This window comes from Henckelia pumila, chromosome 4, assembly GCF_033568475.1.
Source record: "Henckelia pumila isolate YLH828 chromosome 4, ASM3356847v2, whole genome shotgun sequence".
Classification (NCBI taxonomy): domain Eukaryota; kingdom Viridiplantae; phylum Streptophyta; class Magnoliopsida; order Lamiales; family Gesneriaceae; genus Henckelia; species Henckelia pumila.
Window position 1 is genome coordinate 209,828,455 of NC_133123.1, and position 22,807 is coordinate 209,851,261.

The following is a 22,807-nucleotide window of genomic DNA, read 5'->3' on the forward strand; positions in this document are numbered from 1 at the left end:
TCGAGCATTAAAATCCCTTATTTCAGCACGGGCGTGCCTCTCAGGGTTTGGCACAAATCGCCTCGAAGGCACACAAGGAATCGGATTATGACTTTCAATAACTCCTCATTATCAGGCCATTGCACCCCCACAACAACACATAAGTCAGTGATAAGAGACGGCAAGGCAAGACCACCAATGGTTCGCCCGGCCACCACCTTAGAAATTGTGTCTTGACAAATCTATCCCAAATCGATGGTCTTGCCTACGAGAATACAATAGACCAAAAGCTCTCTCTCGTGTGTAACTTCATGTTCATGATCAGTGGGCTTAATCTCGCACAAACAAAGGTGTACCACAGTTTTGCATCTTCCATCAAATCGGTTTTCTTTAAAATGTTTGGCATATTCTCTTGAACCAAGCGCCACTCAGCTCTCGGTATACATAACTGCCTCAGAACAGCATCATGATCAATTTCCTCACCCTTGAACTCAGCATATTCATCATGCATTAAAGGAGGAATCTCATAAACAGTGTTTATGGTGTGTGCATCGAAAGGTATCAATTTACCTCTCACTAATACCCGCGTCCCATCATTTCTCACTTTCAGATTAGCATAGAATTATCTGACCAGAGACATCACAGCATCCATAGGTGGTTTGACAAAATTAGCCCAATGTCTAGCAAATATCCTTCTCCTAATGGAACAGATAGGGTGATCTGGATCGAAACCAATAGCCATATCAAACCCTCGCTCGGCCAACATACTCTTAGTCAAGAATTTTTTATAACGCTCCGCCGCTTTCTCATCCCAAAAAGGATAGTCATCATAAGCCGGAGCGGATGAAGAAGAAGCCACATGTTTTTGCTTTCTTTTAGGGGCCATTTAACAAAAACCTTGCAAGCGCAATCACAATATATAAATTTTGACAATGTAAACTCCACACAAATTCCCCCAAACTTGCTCTTTAATCACAAGAACAATCCACAAACTCCAAATACAAGCACCACTCCACAATATGCAATCACAACAACAACGCCAACCCAACTCAACATCAACAGCTCAAAGTACGTTCAGTCACTAAAGACTTGGAATTCAAAATTTCCACAACAATTAAACTTACTTCGGATCGTGATAGGAATATGGACAAAACAACAAATCCACCCTTTGAACCAAAAAATATCCAAGCGCCCTGTTGAACTTGTGAAACGACCCGCCAATGAAAGAATTATGGTGTAGAAGATGGATAATATATGTATATGAGGGAGATAAGAAAGGGACAAAGTCTAGAGATGAATAATATAGAAAAAAGTGAAGGAGAATTAGAGGAAGAAGACGGATGCGTGAGGATGGAGGGTTAGGGATTTAGAGAATTTGGGAAGAATGATAGAGCCAAAAATGAAGTGTCGAATTGTTTTCAAGAGTTTATGAAACGATCCTAACTCAACTTTAAATAATAATTAAATAAAATACGGATTTTTCAAAATATTAAAATTTTTACTAAAATTTTGGCATGACCTCTCTGTTTATATTACAACCCACCTGTCTCAGACAGCAACCAAAATAAAAATAAAAGAAATAGACGACTGATGACACCAGAAACTAGGCCGAGACAAGAACGAGACCCAAGAGAGAGGTTCAAAATAACAAATATCCACAAGATTAGAAATCTAATATTTACATGCTCATAAACAATGCTATCGAAACAATACATATGCATTTGAAAACTGAGCAAAATAAATGATCCACAACATAGAAATTCTAATAACTATGCGGAATACGAGCATAGGTCGGAGGGATGTGTCGTGCCCGCATCGCAGTCCACTCGATAATCTTGCCTCTCGAGCTTAATGAAATACAACCCACCTGAAAACAATAAGTGTAGTGAGTCTAAATGACTCCGCAAGAATATTGGGGAGGGGGGGGTAATAACGAGTACTACGTAAATACAAGCACACACAGATTAAAAATAACTGATACTAAAAATACCTTTGTTTTGTGCCCTTACTTTAAACTAGTAAATAAACTTCAAAATGAATGAGAGAACATGAATGAAACATATGCATGGCTAAGTCATGTATAATCAATGAAACTGCATAAACTGAATCTGAATCTGTAATTGTAACTGTGAACATAGATCCTTGATTGTGACTCTATTATTTCGATCATGATTATGGCTATAGTGCACAATGCCGCAAGGAGGTCGAGATGAAACCCAACCCGTACTTGCCCTATTGGTAAGGGAGACCAGAATAGCTCCGGCCCCACACGAACACATGCTAAGGTAAGAAAATCCATAATGAATTGGTAAGGGAGGCCAAAACGTCTTTCAGCCCCACACGAACACATGAATATGTAGTCACAACCATCTCACTTCGTTCAAAAATATTTATTCCCTTTATTGAATTTAAGACTTAGCATGCACATGTTGATGTAAAGTCTATGAAGATAATGACTCAATGAACATGCAAAAGACTCAATGGTGAATGACTGGGAATGTTGATTTAGGGAAGTACGAGGGGTGGGATTCTAAACCATGATTAATGCACTTAGGTAAATGGAGCGGTATGCCCTAAAATCTTATAACTTCACTCAATACTTTCCCGAATAGATACTGCTTAAAACAACACTTTCCTAACCTCTTAAGTTGATTCCAATCTCGTACCCTTAACCCAAGTCTGATTTTTATCCCTGACTTAAAGGCTCAAACCCGAACAGGAAGTTATTTGCCTAAAATTCTGCTCCTCTAAAGACTCTAGGATTAAAGCTTAGGGAAAAACTCATCCAAATTGAATTTCGCTCGAAACATCAATTTTCCTAACTCCCAACAGCGACGTCCAGCCCCGAACCCTTCTTCAAGTTCAGCCTCTACCCTGTTACGAACCCACATTTCTGGCAGCAAGGTCTCTCCCGAAAATCTGCTTCATCAACCATTTATCAAGTTCACCCAAGGTCTACCGAATGGTCCCTTAGTTCTAAAACCACTGTCCTATCATCAATCATCATCTAAACTCATCCGACAATCCCCCCTAGCAGACGCCAATCCCCCTTGCTAAAACTCAAACCCGGACAGCCCAAAACAGTCCCTAAGTTTCTGCCAAGTTCGAACAGCCCCTAACACAAACTCAAAACGCATCTGATTCATTCTATTGCAACCACGTGAACTACATATCACCCGTAGTAGCTCCTAATTCACCACGCTAATCAACACAATCAGACACTTGACAGAAAATTTAAACACGAAGCAACAGATTTCTGGGATTTTTGAAATATACACTAGCATGATAAAAATTCATTCCAAAGCTTTAAAATCGATTACTCTATACATATAATCATCATACAATCGACTACAATCAAAATCTCATGCAAAAGTCGATCGGCCGTGAGAAAGGAATCAGAACAGGGCACACATTCATCGTTCATTTCAAAGAAATTCGAAAATTGGGAATAAAACGTATAACACCAAATGCAACACGCAATAATCATAGGTAAAATGCGAGGAATAAACCACAATCTTGCCTAATTTACAGAAAATCAAAGGGTAGGATCTCGCTTGAGCTGAAGTCGAAACAAGGAGGAATGGGGTTGCACATCGCACGAGCTGGATGTTGGAGAACGCGTCAATCAGATCAATTATGATTGATACCCGGTGCAGCGAAAGTTTAAAATTTTGTATGGAACGATTCCATATTGGATATCAACCTTACGATTAAATTGTGTGTGTAAAAATTAAATAACCATTATAAAATTTTTACCTTTAATCTCGAATCGAGATTTTGGACACCAACAGATTTCTCTGCTCTTGTTGTATATCCCTGGAACTGATGGACGAACTGTTCTTCAATCAGGTCCACGAACGGATATTTAATCCCTCTGATAGATTGCACTAGAAAATCTATCAGAAGTTTTCTACGAAGAGATTAACGAATTTGATCCGTTAAACCAGACTGTAATTCAAAATCACAGGCTGGATTTTTCTGACAGAGAGAGGGAGGGGGGCGGCCACCTTTTAGAAAAATACTTAGGGTTTTCGAAAATTGTGACCTATTGTCTGTAATTTCTGTACTGCAATAAATTATTTATAATGTAGGCCACTAACAGCTTAGGGCCCATTAGTCATAAGTTCAAGCCCGACAAGCAAACCCCGCATGTTCAGAAATTAATATAAAATTCATCGTGACTCCGATTGATAAACCGATTTCACCAATGTGCACAGAAACCATTTCTGCACCTTTTAAAGTCAAGATAAATTTTTCTGAATCCGAATTCAGTGATTTCCAAAAATGGCCATCCCTATGTCATTTTAGGAAATCTTACTCCTCTACTCTTAAATAAGAAGTCCAACTTCTTTGTTCATTAAATTTAACTCTTTAAATTTAACTATCTCAACGGGGATTAAAAATCCATTACACTGTGTGACCCTCAATGGTTCAGGGATACAGCTAGCCGTGGGCTCACAACTCCTTGTGACTCGGAACAACAATTTCCGACTTGCCCATCGAATCATGGTATGAGCGCCTAGCAACATCGCCCCATGATTCCCTAGGTATCACTGATAGTGCCTACAAGAACCAGTAGATTTTGGTTAGCGTACAGTACGGTCCCTTCATCCAAATATCCCGATCGAATCAACAACCATTGGTATATCGAGAGTCGCTCGAGATTCGATAACTATGCAATACATCTTGAAGATCAAATAGTGACATCGCATGTGCTACTAAGAAACCATTTCTTAAATCACATCATGTACTCTGGCCAGAGATTCGTCACACTAATATCTCCTCAGATCGCATAGGATATCCACACTCGCAAGTATGTGGTGAATCCTTGACAACAAAGCATCGACTCCTATATGTGTTGTAACTGTACCCAATCCCGACACCTGATGACCCCAATAGAGTCGGTAAACGAGTCAAAGCACAGTACTAGCATATAGAGTCTCAATGATGTCTCAAGTAGTAAGGACTAATGGTGTACAACCAAAACCGCGGACTATATCCACTCGATAAGTGATAACCACTTGGAAAGTCCGGATAGGGTAGTTCGATCATTCATCGTATGAATATCCATTTGCATGCTTCGAACATCTCTATGTTCCTTACCAATGAAACGTGGTACTCTGCATCGCAAATGCTAGTCTCAAGCTCGAGCGATCCTTATCCTTATTATCGGACGGCTCAATCGACTAGAAACAGTTTAAAATATACAGTGACTATAAGATGTGTTTCATGATAGACATCTCCATGTTCTACCACATCTTACATACACTATAGTATATTCAAGGTCTTTATCAAAACAACAATAGTATATCACAATATCACAATATGAAGAAAGACAAAGTCATTGCCATTAATAAAAGTGTAAATAATATTAAACAAAAGATTGTTTATACAAAGAGTCATCAAAGCCCTTAGCCACAAGTTGGCTCACCGGGCACCCACTCTTTCAATCTCCCACTTGCCCTATAGCCAACTAGTCATACTACGTAGACCCATTGCTTCGCGATGTTTGTCAAATAATGGTCCTGGCAAGGGCTTAGTAAGTGGATCAGCGATATTGTCTGCAGAGGCCACTCTTTCGACAGTGATGTCTCCTCTTTCCACGATCTCCCGGATGATGTGGTATTTCCTCAGTACATGTTTGGATCTTTGATGAGACCTTGGTTCCTTTGCCTGAGCAACGGCACCCGTGTTGTCACAGTATACCGGGACTGGACCAACAACTTCAGGAATGACGCCCAACTCTTGGACGAAATTCCTCATCCAAACAGCCTCTTTAGCAGCAGCTGATGCTGCAATGTATTCTGCTTCAGTGGTGGAATCCGCTGTGGTGTCCTGCTTGGAACTCTTCCAAGAGACAGCACCGCCATTGAGCATGAACACAAATCCAGAGGTTGACTTCGAGTCATCCACGTCACTTTGGAAGCTAGAGTCGGTATAGCCTTCCAATTTTAGTTCTCTTCCTCCATATACCATGAACATATTCTTAGTCCTTCGTAAATACTTAAGAATGTCTTTCACGGCTTTCCAATGCATTTGACCGGGATTAGCTTGATATCTGCTCGTGACACTCAGAGCAAATGCTACATCCGGTCTGGTAGATATCATCCCATACATGATACTACCTATGGCTGACGCATATGGTACATGTGTCATTTTCTCTATCTCTTCATCCGTCTTTGGACACATAGACTTGGATAGAGAAACTCCATGACACATGGGTAGATGTCCTCTCTTGGACCCATCCATTGAAAACCGTTTCAATATGGTGTCGATGTAGGTTGATTGAGTGAGTCCTATCATTCTCTTAGATCTATCTCTATAGATCTGTATCCCAAGAATATAGGATGCCTCACCCAAATCCTTCATCGAGAATCTACCTGATAACCATATCTTTGTTAACTGCAACATCCCTACGCCATTCCCAATGAGTAGGATGTCATCAACATAAAGTACTAAGAATGTCACAGCATCCTTAACTACTTTCTTGTACACGCATGGTTCCTCCGGATTCTTGATGAAACCAAAATCTTTTATTGTTTCATCAAATTTTTGGTTCCAACTTCTTGATGCTTGTTTTAGACCATAAATTGATCTCTGAAGCTTGCATACCTTATGCTCGCTTCCCATGGATGTGAACCCCTCAGGCTGCTTCATATAGATCTCTTCCTTAATGTCTCCATTAAGAAAAGCAGTCTTCACATCCATTTTCCATATCTCATAGTCATACCATGCAGCTATGGCAATAAGGATTCTTATGGACTTGAACATTGCAACTGGTGAAAAGGTTTCATCATAGTCAACTCCTTGTCTTTGATTATAACCTTTCGCCACCAATCGCGCCTTGTAGGTCAATACCTTACCATCAGGCCCAAGCTTTCTCTTGTAGATCCATTTACACCCTATTGGAACAATTCCATCGGGAGGATCTACTAAAGACCAAACTTGGTTTGTATGCATCGAATCTATTTCCGACTGCATAGCTTCAAGCCATAAATTTGAATCCGCATCAGAAATTGCTTCCTTGAAGTTTCTTGGATCACATCCAACATCGGGTTCATCTTGATCCCCTTCAAGAAGAAGACCATATCGAATAGGAGGTCTAGAAGTCCTCTCGGATCTTCTAGGTATAGGCGTGTCCAGCAATGGTTCCTGAGGTGTAGGATCGTTATTTTGTATTTTGGGTTCTTCTCGAATTTCTTCGAGTTCCATCATCTCGCCTTTCTTATCCAATAAGAACTCCTTCTCCAAGAAGGTGGCATTCCTTGAAACAAACACCTTTGTTTCAGCAGGATAATAGAAATAATATCCGATTGAATTCTTCGGATACCCTACAAAATAACATAAGCTGGATCGACTATCCAACTTATCTCCCACTGTCCGCTTCACGTAAGCAGGACATCCCCAAATCCTCAAGTACGAATACTTAGGAGCTTTGCCATTCCACAACTCGTATGGTGTTTTGTCCACTGCTTTAGTGTGGATGTTGTTCAACAACAATACCGTCGTTTCAAGCGCATAGCCCCAAAACGAAGGTGGAAGCTCAGTGAAGCTCATCATGGATCGAACCATGTCCAACAAAGTTCGATTACGACGCTCCGATACACCATTAAGCTGTGGTGTCATAGGAGGAGTCCACTGAGAGAGAATCCCATTCTCTTTTAGATAGTCCAAAAACTCGGTACTCAAGTATTCTCCACCTCGATCCGATCGAAGTGCTTTAATACTTTTACCTAGCTTGTTTTCTACTTCATCCTTGAATTCTTTGAACTTTTCAAATTCTTCAGACATATATTTCATTAAATATAAATACCCATACCTTGAATAATCATCAGTAAAGGTAATGAAGTAGGTGTGGCCATATTGAGTCCCAACTCTAAATGGACCACAAACATCTGTATGGATCAAATCCAACAGATTTTGACTACGCTCAGGTTTCCCCTTAAAAGGAGATTTAGTCATTTTTCCTTTTAGGCAGGATTCACAAGTAGGTAGAGAGTTAATATCAGACATATCAAACATGCCCTCTCCCACTAGCTTGTTCATCCTCCTTGAGGAAATATGACCTAGCCTAGCGTGCCAAAGGTTTGCCGGGTTTTGGCTATCGATTTTCCTTTTGTTTGTTGTTGCCGGTTTATCAACATAATTTATTGGAACGTCTTTTAGTTTTAAGTTGTATAGATCGTTTTCAAGTTGTCCATTTCCAATCAAACATTCATTCTTGTAAATATTGCAAATCCCATTCACAAAATTGCAAGAATAACCATCTCTATCAAGCATAGAAACAGAAATAATGTTTTTAATCAAATCCGGAACAAATAAAATATCTCTTAAAAGTAACTTAAAACCGTTCTGCAAAATTAAATAAACATCTCCCACGGCTTTTGCTTCAACTCTGGAACCATTTCCGAGCCTCAGCTGGGTCTCACCCATCCTAAGCCTGCGACTTCTTGTCATCACCTGCAAATCATTGCAAATGTGAGATCCACATCCGGTATCCAATACCCAAGAAGTAGTATTAAGTGAAACATTTATTTCAATATAGAACATACCCTTTGCAGTTCGCAACTGCTCTAGATATTCCTTGCAGTTACGCTTCCAATGACCGGGCTTCTTGCAGTAATGGCAAACATCCTTGGATTTTTCCATGTTTGAAGCCTTTGTCTTGTACTTCTTCTCGGGTTCGATTTTCTTGGGTGGGGCAGAACGTTTCTTACTCTTTGTACTTGGCCCCTTCTTAGCAGAAGAAGAGGAGCCCACCAAGAAAGCCGGTTTATCCTTCTTTAATGTGGATTCATATGTCACAAGCATATTGACCATCTCTTCAAGGGAGGCCTCTATCTTGTTCATATTGAAATTTACCACAAATCCGTCAAACGAAGAAGGAAGAGACAGAAGTAGTAAGTCCACGTTGAGTTCATGCTCCAACACCAAATCAAGGGTTACCAACTTCTGTATGAGCCAAATCACTCGTACCCCATGATCACGGACCGAAGTCCCTTCACGCATGCGACACGTCATTAGCTCCTTTACAGTAGCGAACCTTTCAGCCCTCGATTGAGCCCCAAAAAGTTCCTTGAGTTGAACGTGAATGTCAGCAGCATTCACGGTGTCCTCAAATCGCCTCTGGAGTTCATCAGACATCGAGGCTTGCATATAGCATTTGGTCTTGATATCATGGTCCCACCATGTATCAAGCTTAGCTAACTCATCCGGACTTACGTCAGCTGGTGCTTCCTTCGGAGGAGATTTTTCTAACACGTAGAGCATCTTCTCCGAAGTCAAGACAATCTTCAACTTACGGAACCATTCCGTATAGTTTGCGCCAGTCAACTTATTTTGTTCGAGGATCGAGAAAAGTGGATTACGCGAATTCATCGTATGAAATACTGAAAAGAAACAGACAAATATCAGTGATTGTTTAAGCAATTTACTAAGACATAAAATAGGCAAAATTTATTTTATGAATCTCACTCCCACTATTTTAACGATTTCACTACCCTCTAGTGAAAACGGGAAACTATTTTTCTTAGTGAGAACATGGAGTCCAATTGACAAACTTATAGTCCCGAATAATATCAGCCAACCATAATTTTCAAAAGGTAGAGCCCAATTGCTTCCAAAGCAACCTCCACGTTTTTACCTCATGTCCAATAAGGGCCCAATAATATGACGCCGATTATTGTGACATGTCAAGATGACCCATCAATATTAAGTTGTGATGGACGGTCGCCATGTGGATCCCCCAATAATATGAGCCGATCCCATGGGAGTTCCACCCAACTTACAACATGTGTCGATCCAATGTACAGCTTTCCGACGAACGGGCCCCCCCAATAATATGAGCCGGACCGTATCCGCGGGTAGCATCTCATACATTGATCGTTGATGGAAGGTAGGAACATTTAAACAAATTTAAATTTCCTTTATTTATCTTGATATCAATTTTTAAATCATATTTAAAATGAGGGATTTTTAATTATAAAAATTTGTCTCATCATTTTTAAAATTTTGTATGCTTGTCGGATTCACACAATTATGTCTAAAACATGCATACAACTATAATATCACATATTATATAGGATGATCGATTACATTTCTAATCGACCCGTGGTTGCCAATCACGAGTCTTAGTCCAATCCTAGGTAATATGCAGTATGCAATGCAATCCTATTACATTTGCTTCCAATTTACATTTTTTCTGTCTTTATTGTCTGCTGGGCCCACCTCCATCTTCAAATCTTTATCTCCCACTAAATCTAATGTATTTACAATAAATAACAATGACAAGTAGGGGATACATTTTTAAGGAGTGGGAACGGGCCATAAACCAAGCCCACTTTTATTACATATGACATTCATATTGGGCCATAAACCAGGCCCATTAATAAAACCAACAACAATAAAAACAAATGTAAATTCCTAACATACACCTACAAAATTGGTCATGGCAATCGATCATCCTTATCCAATAACATTTAATTCAAAATTAATTTATTGGATAACATGCAATGGCAATTTAAATTTAAAAAGATAAAATCATATCTCATACATAAAATCTTATTTTACATATAAAATCATATTTTATCTTTTTATCAAATAAAATCATATTTTATCTATAAAATCCAATTTTATACATAAAATTATATTTTACTCAATTTATCCATAAGATCATATCTTATCATCAATTGTACCAAAAATAATTAATTTCAAAATTCAATTAAAGGATAAAATATTAAAATTTTCCAAAAATTCAAATTTATCCAAAAATCAATTTTAAAATTTTCGGACTCGAACAATTCGATCCGACGCCTCGTGGACCAATCAAAACAGTTTTTGATCGGACCAAAAATAGAATTTTAACATATTAAAATTTAATTTAAAAAATTAAAATAATTTTTCCCGCGGGCCGCCCGGGACGTTCCCGGGCCGGGCAGCCCGGCTGCCTCTAGGGCAGCGACGATCGCTGCCCTGGGCAGCGATCACATCGCTGCCCTGTGCAGCGCCGTGCGCTGCCCGGGGCAGCGACCATCGCTGCCCCTCCCGGGCAGCGATCCAATCGCTGCCCGGGTTTTTGCCCGAAAAAAAATATTTTTATTTTTAAAATATTTATTTTGTTTCAAAAACCGAGGCCTAAAAAAATTTTTGTACAATCGATTAATTTCATCGCTTGATCTGAGAAACCTGGCTTTGATACCACTGTTGGAGAACGCGTCGATCAGATCAATTATGATTGATACCCGGTGCAGCGGAAGTTTAAAATTTTGTATGGAACGATTCCATATTGGGTATCAACCTTACGATTAAATTGTGTGTGTAAAAATTAAATAACCATTATAAAATTTTTACCTTTAATCTCGAATCGAGATTTTGGACACCAACAGATTTCTCTGCTCTTGTTGTATATCCCTGGAACTGATGGACGAACTGTTCTTCAATCAGGTCCACGAATGGATATTTAATCCCTCTGATAGATTGCACTAGAAAATCTATCAGAAGTTTTCTACGAAGAGATTAACGAATTTGATCCGTTAAACCAGACTGTAATTCAAAATCACAGGCTGGATTTTTCTGACAGAGAGAGGGAGGGGGCGGCCACCTTTTAGAAAAATACTTAGGGTTTTCGAAAATTGTGACCTATTGTCTGTAATTTCTGTACTGCAATAACTTATTTATAATGTAGGCCACTAACAGCTTAGGGCCCATTAGTCATAAGTTCAAGCCCGACAAGCAAAGCCCGCATGTTCAGAAATTAATATAAAATTCATCGTGACTCCGATTGATAAACCGATTTCACCAATGTGCACAGAAACCATTTCTGCACCTTTTAAAGTCAAGATAAATTTTTCTGAATCCGAATTCAGTTATTTCCCAAAATGGCCATCCCTATGTCATTTTAGGAAATCTTACTCCTCTACTCTTAAATAAGAAGTCCAACTTCTTTGTTCATTAAATTTAACTCTTTAAATTTAACTATCTCAACGGGGATTAAAAATCCATTACACTGTGTGACCCTCAATGGTTCAGGGATACAGCTAGCCGTGGGCTCACAACTCCTTGTGACTCGGAACAACAATTTCCGACTTGCCCATCGAATCATGGTATGAGCGCCTAGAAACATCGCCCCATGATTCCCTAGGTATCACTGATAGTGCCTACAAGAACTAGTAGATTTTGGTTAGCGTACAGTACGGTCCCTTCATCCAAATATCCCGATCGAATCAACAACCATTGGTATATCGAGAGTCGCTCGAGATTCGATAACTATGCAATACATCTTGAAGATCAAATAGTGACATCGCATGTGCTACTAAGAAACCATTTCTTAAATCACATCATGTACTCTGGCCAGAGATTCGTCACACTAATATCTCCTCAGATCGCATAGGATATCCACACTCGCAAGTATGTGGTGAATCCTTGACAACAAAGCATCGACTCCTATATGTGTTGTAACTGTACCCAATCCCGACACCTGATGACCCCAATAGAGTCGGTAAACGAGTCAAAGCACAGTACTAGCATATAGAGTCTCAATGATGTCTCAAGTAGTAAGGACTAATGGTGTACAACCAAAACCGCGGACTATATCCACTCGATAAGTGATAACCACTTGGAAAGTCCGGATAGGGTAGTTCGATCATTCATCGTATGAATATCCATTTGCATGCTTCGAACATCTCTATGTTCCTTACCAATGAAACGTGGTACTCTGCATCGCAAATGCTAGTCTCAAGCTCGAGCGATCCTTATCCTTATTATCGGACGGCTCAATCGACTAGGAACAGTTTAGAATATACAGTGACTATAAGATGTGTTTCATGATAGACATCTCCATGTTCTACCACATCTTACATACACTATAGTATATTCAAGGTCTTTATCAAAACAACAATAGTATATCACAATATGAAGAAAGACAAAGTCATTGCCATTAATAAAAGTGTAAATAATATTAAACAAAAGATTGTTTATACAAAGAGTCATCAAAGCCCTTAGCCACAAGTTGGCTCACCGGGCACCCACTCTTTCACTGGAGTCGAGCTTAATGGAGAAGGGAAGAGCTCTCTCAGCCTGCTGTGGTGGAGTTTTGCCGGAGAAGAAGAAGAGTGGAGAGCTGTGGCGGCTATGGGGAAAAATGGAAGCCGATGGCTTTCTATGAATAACATGGGAGAAGTCGTGAAGTTGAGTGTGTGTTAGGCGTGAGTATATGTGTGTTATTTTAGGGATTAGGGTTATGTATTAAAATAGAGTGTGTAGGAGATAGAAAAGTACTACACACTTTTTAAAAGTGCTACTAAAACTTAGCAAGTAAGACTATAAATTAAAATGCACTAAATAAAACACAAGCTTGAAAATTCTAAGAATTAAATACTTTAAATATTCTGATGTCACGGCAACGAGTAAAATCTTTAAATATCAAGCAAAGAGATTTAAAATAATTTAAACTAACTAGGCAAACGTTAAAAGCAATTTAAATAAATACACAAGCGAAAATAAAAATCTTTAAAATGATTTGGGCAATTAAAAAAGATTTAAATAAATAAGCTAAACATTTAAAATAATTTAAAATAATTAATCGCTAAACTTAGGATATTTAAAATAAATAAGTTGGACACTCAAAAATATTTAAACAAATAAGCTAACCAGTTAAAATCATTTAAAACAATAAACTAAACAATTAAAAATCATTTAAAAGAATAAACTAAACTATTAAAAATTAAAATAAAAAAAATAATATAAGTATGTAAGCTTAAACCTTTAAAATATTTAAAACAACTCAAATTGCACAAAATAAAATCATTTAGACAAATAAACTTAAACAAATAAAAACATTAGTTCAATAGTTGGTAAATAAAATCACTGAATAAATAATAAAAATATTTATTAGCATATAACTCACATAAAAAATTTAAATCAATCAAACATAAAAATAATAATCCTAATATTTATTAAATTAATGCATGTGATTTAATAGATTGGATTTTAGGCGTCACAATTTCTTCCCACCTTAAATGGAATTTCGTCCTCGAAATTCAGGACTTACTAACTAGGTTCGAATACCTAAGACCAGATCAACACTAAGTTTTCCAACTTAGCACCTACCTGAGTTGGTCCAAGTCAGCTTTCGCTGCGCACTCTGATGCTTACTGATATCTATATCATCAAGAACCAGACTAACTCTTACTGCAAAATAAATTTGCCAACTCCTATTTATCCCCAACTGTTTGTAGCCTAAGAGAAATTTCTAATCACTGTTCCCATGTGACTGTAAGAGTTTTCAATTCACCACCTAAACTCCTAAAATATCTGATATCTTCTTTAGTTGATAACCTAAAATCTTAGACCGCGACCACAATCAATAAATAATTTATGTCGACCTCGACCATAACTTAAAAACTTTCTAACATCAAATCTAGGCTTAATGTCTAATTACTAATTAAACTTAACTCATATAATATACAACTCGAGCTCGTAAAAAATACACAAAATTCACAAAATACTTACCAACTATCACTAAACTTTCCTAAATATGATAGCTAAGGGACTATACAATTCTACCTTGAAAGTCACATAAGGGCCGAAAAAACAAGTTAATTTTCTTATATTCCCAAATCGTTAATATTACGGAACAATGATTCCTTCAAAAACAACTTAATAACAACTCCGAGACTCTAAAGGTCTACGACACTTATTAGCAATGCTACGCTTAAGGATCCTGGACTATGCCCAAATCCCTTATTAATTAATGCATCTCACAATGCTTCTAAGGATAAATAAAAATTTCTTAAGCAACGACTCAAGTTCGGTTAACCTTCAAGTGGAACCAACGACTTTCCTCAGCTTAGGATTGATCAACCTATTTCCATAAATAAATCTAATCCAACCCTTGATAAGAAAATATACCCATAGAGTGTTCAGTTCCAAGATATTATCCGATGACATATAGAATCCGAATAGGTGACTAGACATATCCCAAATATCCATTCACCAATTTATACGTTCATATCTAGCATCTTTAATTCTACCGAAAGTTAAATTCTTAATTAAAATTTCCCAACAGATTTATCCACTTTTCTATCCCAGATACAATGACTAAGAAATCCATGTTTACACTTCAACTCAAAATATACTACGAGCTATTATCCACTTATTGGCTTAAATCGTCTCCAAGTACCAAACGATTCTTACATATCGTCTGATGGCATATCCCAAATTCCTAGTTCAACTTAACCATAAGTCTAAAAAACCAAAAATTCCCAAACTATTACATGTACAACCTGAATTCATATTCCAAGGAATAGTATACATTTGGACACCTCGAAGAGTTTGTAGCCCGATCGTAAAGGCTTTCTAGTTGATCTTCCAGTACCTTAGTATTTCACTGGTAAGTAAGTCTATAGCTTATCCAGAAATCTTCCTAAATATTCTTTTCATCATTCTATGCCCATAGTTGGTGCATTAGTCTTACTGGTTGATATTCACAAAATCTTAGAACGCTAATAGAAAGTACTCAAAAGTCTCTAGGGGCAAATCTATTTCTTTATCTCGTGACTGATCACCCATTCAGCTTATCAAAGTCATCCGTTCTCTTAACAATTCTATTAAAAATTGAAGCAAACCATTTAATTAATTTACTACCTATCAATCTACTCGCTAGAACTAGATATAACTAGTAGTCGACATTCCTCGGATCACAACAAAAACATAGGATTTTATCTATTACTAATACTAAATTCCAACAGTCTAAACGATTTCTATACGGTTATGAGCCAGATTTCTACACAAAAAATCGAAATTATAGTTGAAACTATAATCCACCCAAGTCCTTGTCTTGGTGGATCATGAAGGGAAACAGACATAAATGTAATGCTGCTTAATATGAAATAAAATAATGCAAGCATTACAAACAAACGAGCTGAAAATAAAAAAAAATCTAGATAAGTGAAAACAACTCACCCATAATTCAATTCTAGGGATGAGTAAATAATAATGGAGGCTACGTGAATAATAAATATGAGCCAACAAGATACAAATCTCGGGATCATTCATCCATGGGTAATGAAACCATGCTCAAACAATTAAATCACAATCAAGGAAATCAGTGTGACTTCAGTCGAGAGAAGTTCACACAAGTTATCAAAGGAAAAACAACGGTCTCAAAGTAAAATCAGATGTCAGTCACACAACGTAAGTAGATTACCAAAAGGAAGGCAAGGTGAATCTTACTCACACCAACATGCGACTCTAGAACCAAAGAAAAATTTCAAGAAGTAATAAACATGAACAAGAGTTTATTAAGAAGTTCAACTAATGCCAAGGTGACAGAATTCAACGCTGATTGATGTCATATGAATCCATAAATGTTCAAAGGAAGTGCAAAGAAATTTTGAATACTCAAAAGTATATATTGCAACGGGTTTGAGCACAAAAGAAGGGAAAAGAAAACAACGATCGGAATAGTAGTTCACATATTTGAAAGACTCATAGTAACCGACTCACTATTTCCAAAAATCATATTTGCTCAAATAACAAAAGAAGGACTCAAACTATCCATAATAATATAAAACTAAGTTCGTATCCCAAGTCTTCGCACGAGGTCGATTCATAAACTTAACTGACAAAACATGCACTTATTAATTTCTAAGAAAACTATTCACTTAGTTCTATCATATCCATCCATAAGAGAATAAATTACCACAAGGACAGATCAAATAATACCTCCTAATAAGCAATTTTAATATTTCCGACAAATTCCTACAATCTCACCAAACATTGTTATCACCACCTAATAACTCAAACAACATCCACGTTCTGTCCAAAACTGAAAGGAATGTTAGTACACCAACTCCGTTTAACTTGAAACCGCATGCTATAAAAATAAACATTTAAATGGTACACTTTAAACTACTAAAATAAATTTTTAAACGAAAATAAACACTAAACTACGCACTTAAACAAATTAAATATCTAGTTTTAAAAATATTCTAAAAAGGATGACATTAAAACATTTAAAGTATTCATTCAAGTATGGCTAACATATAAAATTCTTTAAAAACTTACAGACTTTGAGGCGAGACTTCTCGAGTTTCTTGCAATCGGTAGTAGGCACAACCCAAACCAGAACCATGCTCTGATACCAACTGAAACGAACCTTACTCAACTTTAAATAATAATTAAATAAAATACGGATTTTTCAAAATATTAAAATTTCGGCATGACCTATCTTTTTATATTACAACCCACCTGTCTCAGACAGCAACCAAAATAAAAATAAAAGAAATAGACGAATGACGACACCAGAAACTAGGCCGAGATAAGAACGAGGCCCAAGAGAGAGGTTCGACATATCAAATATCCACAAGATTAGAAATCTAATATTTACATGCTCATGAACAATGCTATCGAAACAATACATATGCATTTGACAACTGAGCAAAATAAATTATCCACAACATAGAAATTCTAATAACTATGCGGAAGACGAGCATAGGTCAAAGGGATGTGTCATGCCCGCATCGCAGTCCACTCGATAATCTTGCCTCTCGAGCTTAATGAAATACACCCCACCAGAAAACAATAAGTGTAGTGAGCCTAAAAGACTCGGCAAGAATATGGGAGGGGAATAACGAGTACTACGTAAATATAAGCACACACAGTTTAAAAATAACTAATACTAAAAAAACCTTTGTTTTTTGCCCTTACTTTAAACAAGTAAATAAACTTCAAAACGAATGAGAGAACATGAATGAAACATATGCATGGCTAATTCATGTATAATCAATGAAACTGCATAAACTGAATCTGAATTTGTAACTGTAACTGTGAACTTAGATCGATCCTTGATTGAGACTCTGTGATTTCGATCATGATCATGGCTATAGTGAACAATGCCGCAAGGAGGTCAAGATGAAACCCAACCCATACTTGCCCTATTGGTAAGGGAGACCAGAATAGCTCCGGCCCACACGAACACATGCTAAGGTAAGGAAACCCATAATGAATTGGTAAGGGAGGCCAAAATGTCTTTCAGCCCCACACGAACACATGAATATGTAGTCACAACCATCTCACTTCGTTCAAAAATATTTATTCCCTTTATTAAATTTAAGACTTAGCATGCACATGTTGATGTAAAGTCTATGAAGATAATGACTCAATGAACATGCAAAGGACTCGATGGTCAATGACTGGGAATGGTGATTTAGGGAAGTACCAGGGGTGGGATTCTAAACCATGATTAAAGCACTTAGGTAAATGGAGCGGTACGCCCTAAAATCTTATAACTTCACTCAATACTTGCCCGAAGAGATACTGCTTGAAACAACACTTTCCTAACCTCTTAAGTCGATTCCGATCCCATACTCTTAACCCAAGTCTGATTTTTATCCCTGACTTAAAAGGCTCAAACCCGAACAGGAAGTCATTTGCCTAAAATTCTGCTCCTCTAAAGACTCCAGGCTTAAAGCTTAGGGAAAAACTCATCCAAATTGAATTTCGCTCGAAACATCAATTTCCCTAACTCCTAACAGCGAAGTCCAGCCCCGAACCCTTCTTCAAGTTCTGCCTCTACCCTGTTACAAACCCACATTTCTGGCAGCAAGGTCTCTCCCGGAAATCTGCTTCATCAACCATTTATCAAGTTCACCCAAGGCCTACCGAATGATCCCTTAGTTCTAAAACCACTGTCCTACCATCAATCATCATCTAAACTCATCTGACAATCCCCCCTAACAGACGCCAATCCCCCTTGCTAAAACTCAAACCCGGACAGCCCAAAACAGTCCCTAAGTTTCTGCCAAGTTCGAACAGCCCCTAACACAAATTCAAAGCGCATCCGATTCATTCTATTGCTACCACGTGAACTACATATCACCCGTGGTAGCTTCTAATTCACCACGCCAATCAACACCATCAAACACAAGACAGAAAATTTAAACACGAAGCAACAGATTTCTGGGATTTTTGAAATATACACTAGCATGATAAAAATTCATTCCAAAGCTTTAAAATCGATTACTCTATACATATAATCATCATACAATCGACTACAATCAAAATCTCATTCAAAAGTCGATCGGCCGTGAGAAAGGAATCAGCACAGGGCATGCATTCATCGTTCATTTCAAAGAAATTCGAAAATGGGGAATATTACGTATAACACCAAATGCAACACGCAATAATCATAAGTAAAATGCAAGGAATAAACCACAATCTTGCCTAATTTATAGAAAATCGAAGGGTAGGATCTCGCTTGAGCTAAAGTCGAAACAAGGAGGAATGGGGCTGCATGTCGCACGAGCTGGAGTCGAGCTTAATGGAGAAGGGAAGAGCTCGCTCAGCCTGCTGTGGTGGAGTTTCGCCGGAGAAGAACAAGAGTGGAGAGTTGTGGCGGCTATGGAGAAAAATGGAAGCCGATGGCTTTCTATGAAGAACAGGGGAGAAGTCGTGAAGTTAAGTATGTGTTAGGCGTGAGTATGTGTGTGTTATTTTAGGGATTAGGGTTATGTATTAAAATAGAGTGTGTAGGAGATAGAAAAATGTTACACACTTTTTAAAAGTGCTACTAAAACTTAGCAAGTAAGACTATGAATTAAAATGCACTAAATAAAACACAAGCTTGAAAATTCTAAGAATTAAACACTTTAAATATTCTTATGTCACGGCAATGAGTAAAATATTTAAATATCAAGCAAAACGATTTAAAATAATTTAAACTAATTAGGCAAATGTTAAAATCAATTTAAATAAATACAAAAGAGAAAATAAAAATCTTTAAAATGATTTGGGCAATTAAAAAGGATTTAAATAAATAATCTAAACATTTAAAATAATTTAAAATAATTAACCGCTAAACTTAGGATATTTAAAATAAATAAGTTAGACACTCAAAAATATTTAAACAAATAAGCTAACTAGTTAAAATAATTTAAAAGAATAAACTAAACAATTAAAAATCATTTAAAAGAATAAACTAAACTATTAAAACTTAAAATAAACAAAAAATAATTTAAGTATGCAAGCTTAAACCTTTAAAATATTTAAAACAATTTAAATTGCACAAAATAAAATCATTTAGACAAATAAACTTAAATAAATAAAAACATTAGTTAAATAATTGGTAAAATAAAATCACTGAATAAATAATAAAAATATTTATTAACACATAACTCACATAAAGAATTTAAATCAATCAAACATAAAAATAATAATCCTAATATTTATTAAATAAATGCATGCGATTTAATAGATTGGATTTTAGGCATCACAATTCCTTTCCTCCTTAAATAGAATTTTGTCCTCGAAATTCAGGACTTACTAACTAGGTTCGAATACCTAATTAGCGTTTGGTTTATAGTCGTCAGCCTGACTTTCATCGGTCTTAGATCATTGTCCCTTGGCCATAGATCCTTCCTTTCTCTTTGACTCTCCAAAAAAGCTCCATAATAGCTTTTTGGTGGTCCTTCAGCTACACAACCCGCTCAATCAAGCACAATTCTACAATGGGTGGGTGATGTGCCTTCATAAATATGTTAAAGTTCACTCGTTCGCCTTCCACACCCATCAACAATTAACCCTTCTTTACTTCAATCTTGGCATCAGCAGTGGAAAAAAACAATCTCCCAAAAATCAATGGCGTGGCGTGATCTTCTTCCATATCCAAGATCACAAAATCGGCCGAAAATATTAACTTATCCAACTGCAGAGTGATCGATTTCGGTTTCATCTCTCCAAGCTCCAAGATCCTGTAAACAGAAAATGACATCAAATTAATACTGGTCCCTAAATCACATAAAGCAGTAGTATTATGAGATCCACCAATTGAACAAGGGATAGTAAAACTCCCTAGATCCTTAAGATTTTGTGGCATCTTCTTTTGAAGCACCGCAGTGCACTATTCAGTTAAGTTCACCACCTCGTTCTCTTGCAGCCTCCTTTTCTTGGACATCACCTCTTTGATAAACTTTGCGTAGTTCGGCATTTGCTCCAGAGCATCAACAAAATGGATGTTGTTATGAATCCTCTTAAATATCTCCAAGAATTTTAAGAACTGCTCATCAAGTATCTTTTTCTTGAACCTCTGTGGATATGGAAGTGGAGGCTTGTACATCGGTTTCTGCACAGGTTCACTCTGCTTTTCTTCAGCTTTCTTCTCACTGTCACACTCTGTTTCAAAACCCTTGACTTCTTTTCCTCTGCCAAAATTTTAATTTCCTCAGAATTTCCATTCTCTAGCTTTGTCTTTTCAGCAGCTACTTGTTTTACATTCCTCAACGTGATAGAATTGTATTGCTCATTCGGATTTACTTCTGTATATCTTGGAAACTGGCCAATGTTGTTTTCTTTTAAAGCATTTGCTAGATGCCCAATACTACTCTCCATAGATTTCAGCACAACGCCCATATTGGCCACATGCGTCTCTAAGCTATCAAGGCGAGACTCAGTCCTTGCCATTCTCTTTCTTGATTCCTGCCCAAAAGTACTGACAACATCTTCTAAAGGAGGTTTGCCTTCACCCTTTTTTGTATTGAACCCCGGAGGAGGATTTACCACCTTTTTATCGTTAACGTAAGAAAATTTTTCATGATTTCTCAAACCTGGATGATAATTATTGGGTAAAGGATTACCTCTATAGCCTCCATAACCTCTGTAGACATTAGGATTGAGATAATTCACTTCTTCTGGGGGTGGGATCCTTCAATATCGATTGAAACGCCAGCTGAATCTGCAGCATTCACCTTATTCAAATCAGCTACTTGTGTCGTTAGTGCATATAATTGGGCAGTTATTGATGTGAGAGGATCCACTGCATACACCATTTTCTTCACTCCCATGCGTTCAGATGGCCATGCCAATGGAAACTATTGATGGTCATTTTCTCGAGCATGTCACAGGCCTGTACAGGGTCCTTGGCAAAAGATGGTACCTCCAATGGCAAAGTCCACCGACATTCAATTAGGCGTGTTCAGACCATTGTAAAACCACTCTATCTGCTCCCAATCTGCAAAATTATGGTTAGGACAATATCTAAGTAAATCTTTGTACCTTTCTCAAGCCTCGTATAGCTGTTCAGAATCCATCTGCCTGAAGGTGTTGATTTCAAATTTCAGTTGGGTGGACTTGGCAGGTGGAAAGTATCTTGCAAGAAATTTCACTGTCATTTCCTCTCTTGTAGTTATAATTCCCAATGGCAGTGATTGTAGCCAACTCCTAGCCTGATCCCTGAAAGAAAAAGGAAACAAGCGTAAACGTATAATATCCTCTGGAACACCGTTCATATTTACCGTGTCAGTAATATCCAAAAAAGTCCGCAGGTGTAAATGAGGATCAGCAATTGCACTCCCATTAAACCAGTTCTGTTGAACCATTTTGATCAAAGCCGGCTTTAGTTCAAAGTTATTGGCATTGATAGTCCCTCGAGCGACTCCAGAATAGTGAGTCTGGATCGTCGGCTTGAAATGATCTCCGATTGGCACCAACGGAGGTTGATTTTCTTCATCCATGTTCTGTTGTTCTTCTTCTCTCCTTGATCTTCTCAAAGCACGTGCAATTCGTTCAATCTCAGGATCAAAAAGTAAAGAATTTGCGCTTTGAGATCTTCTCATAAAATGCAATGAAGAAGAATTAAAATTAATTAGCACTTAAAAATAAAATAAAAAAAGCTTTAAATTAAAATTTAGACTAATTGGTAAAAAATACTAAAATAAAATAAAAATTTACTCCCCGGCAACGGCGCCAAAAACTTTTTGTGAAATTTGTGCCCGCAAGTGCACGGTTGTCAAGTTTTAATAAAGTGATGAATAGAGTATCGTTCTCACTAGGAGTA

General features: G+C 37.4%; 1 long non-coding RNA gene across 1 annotated transcript; it reads right to left on the minus strand.

Moving 5' to 3' along the window:
- Positions 1 to 1,499: 1,499 nt before the first annotated feature.
- LOC140865568 (uncharacterized) lies at positions 1,500 to 19,443 on the minus strand. The gene is made up of 3 exons (XR_012144638.1): positions 19,201 to 19,443; positions 17,044 to 17,113; positions 1,500 to 1,846 (listed from the first exon to the last, which is right to left on the minus strand). It is a non-coding gene; the product is annotated as an uncharacterized lncRNA (long non-coding RNA).
- Between the last annotated feature and the right edge of the window lie 3,364 nt (positions 19,444 to 22,807).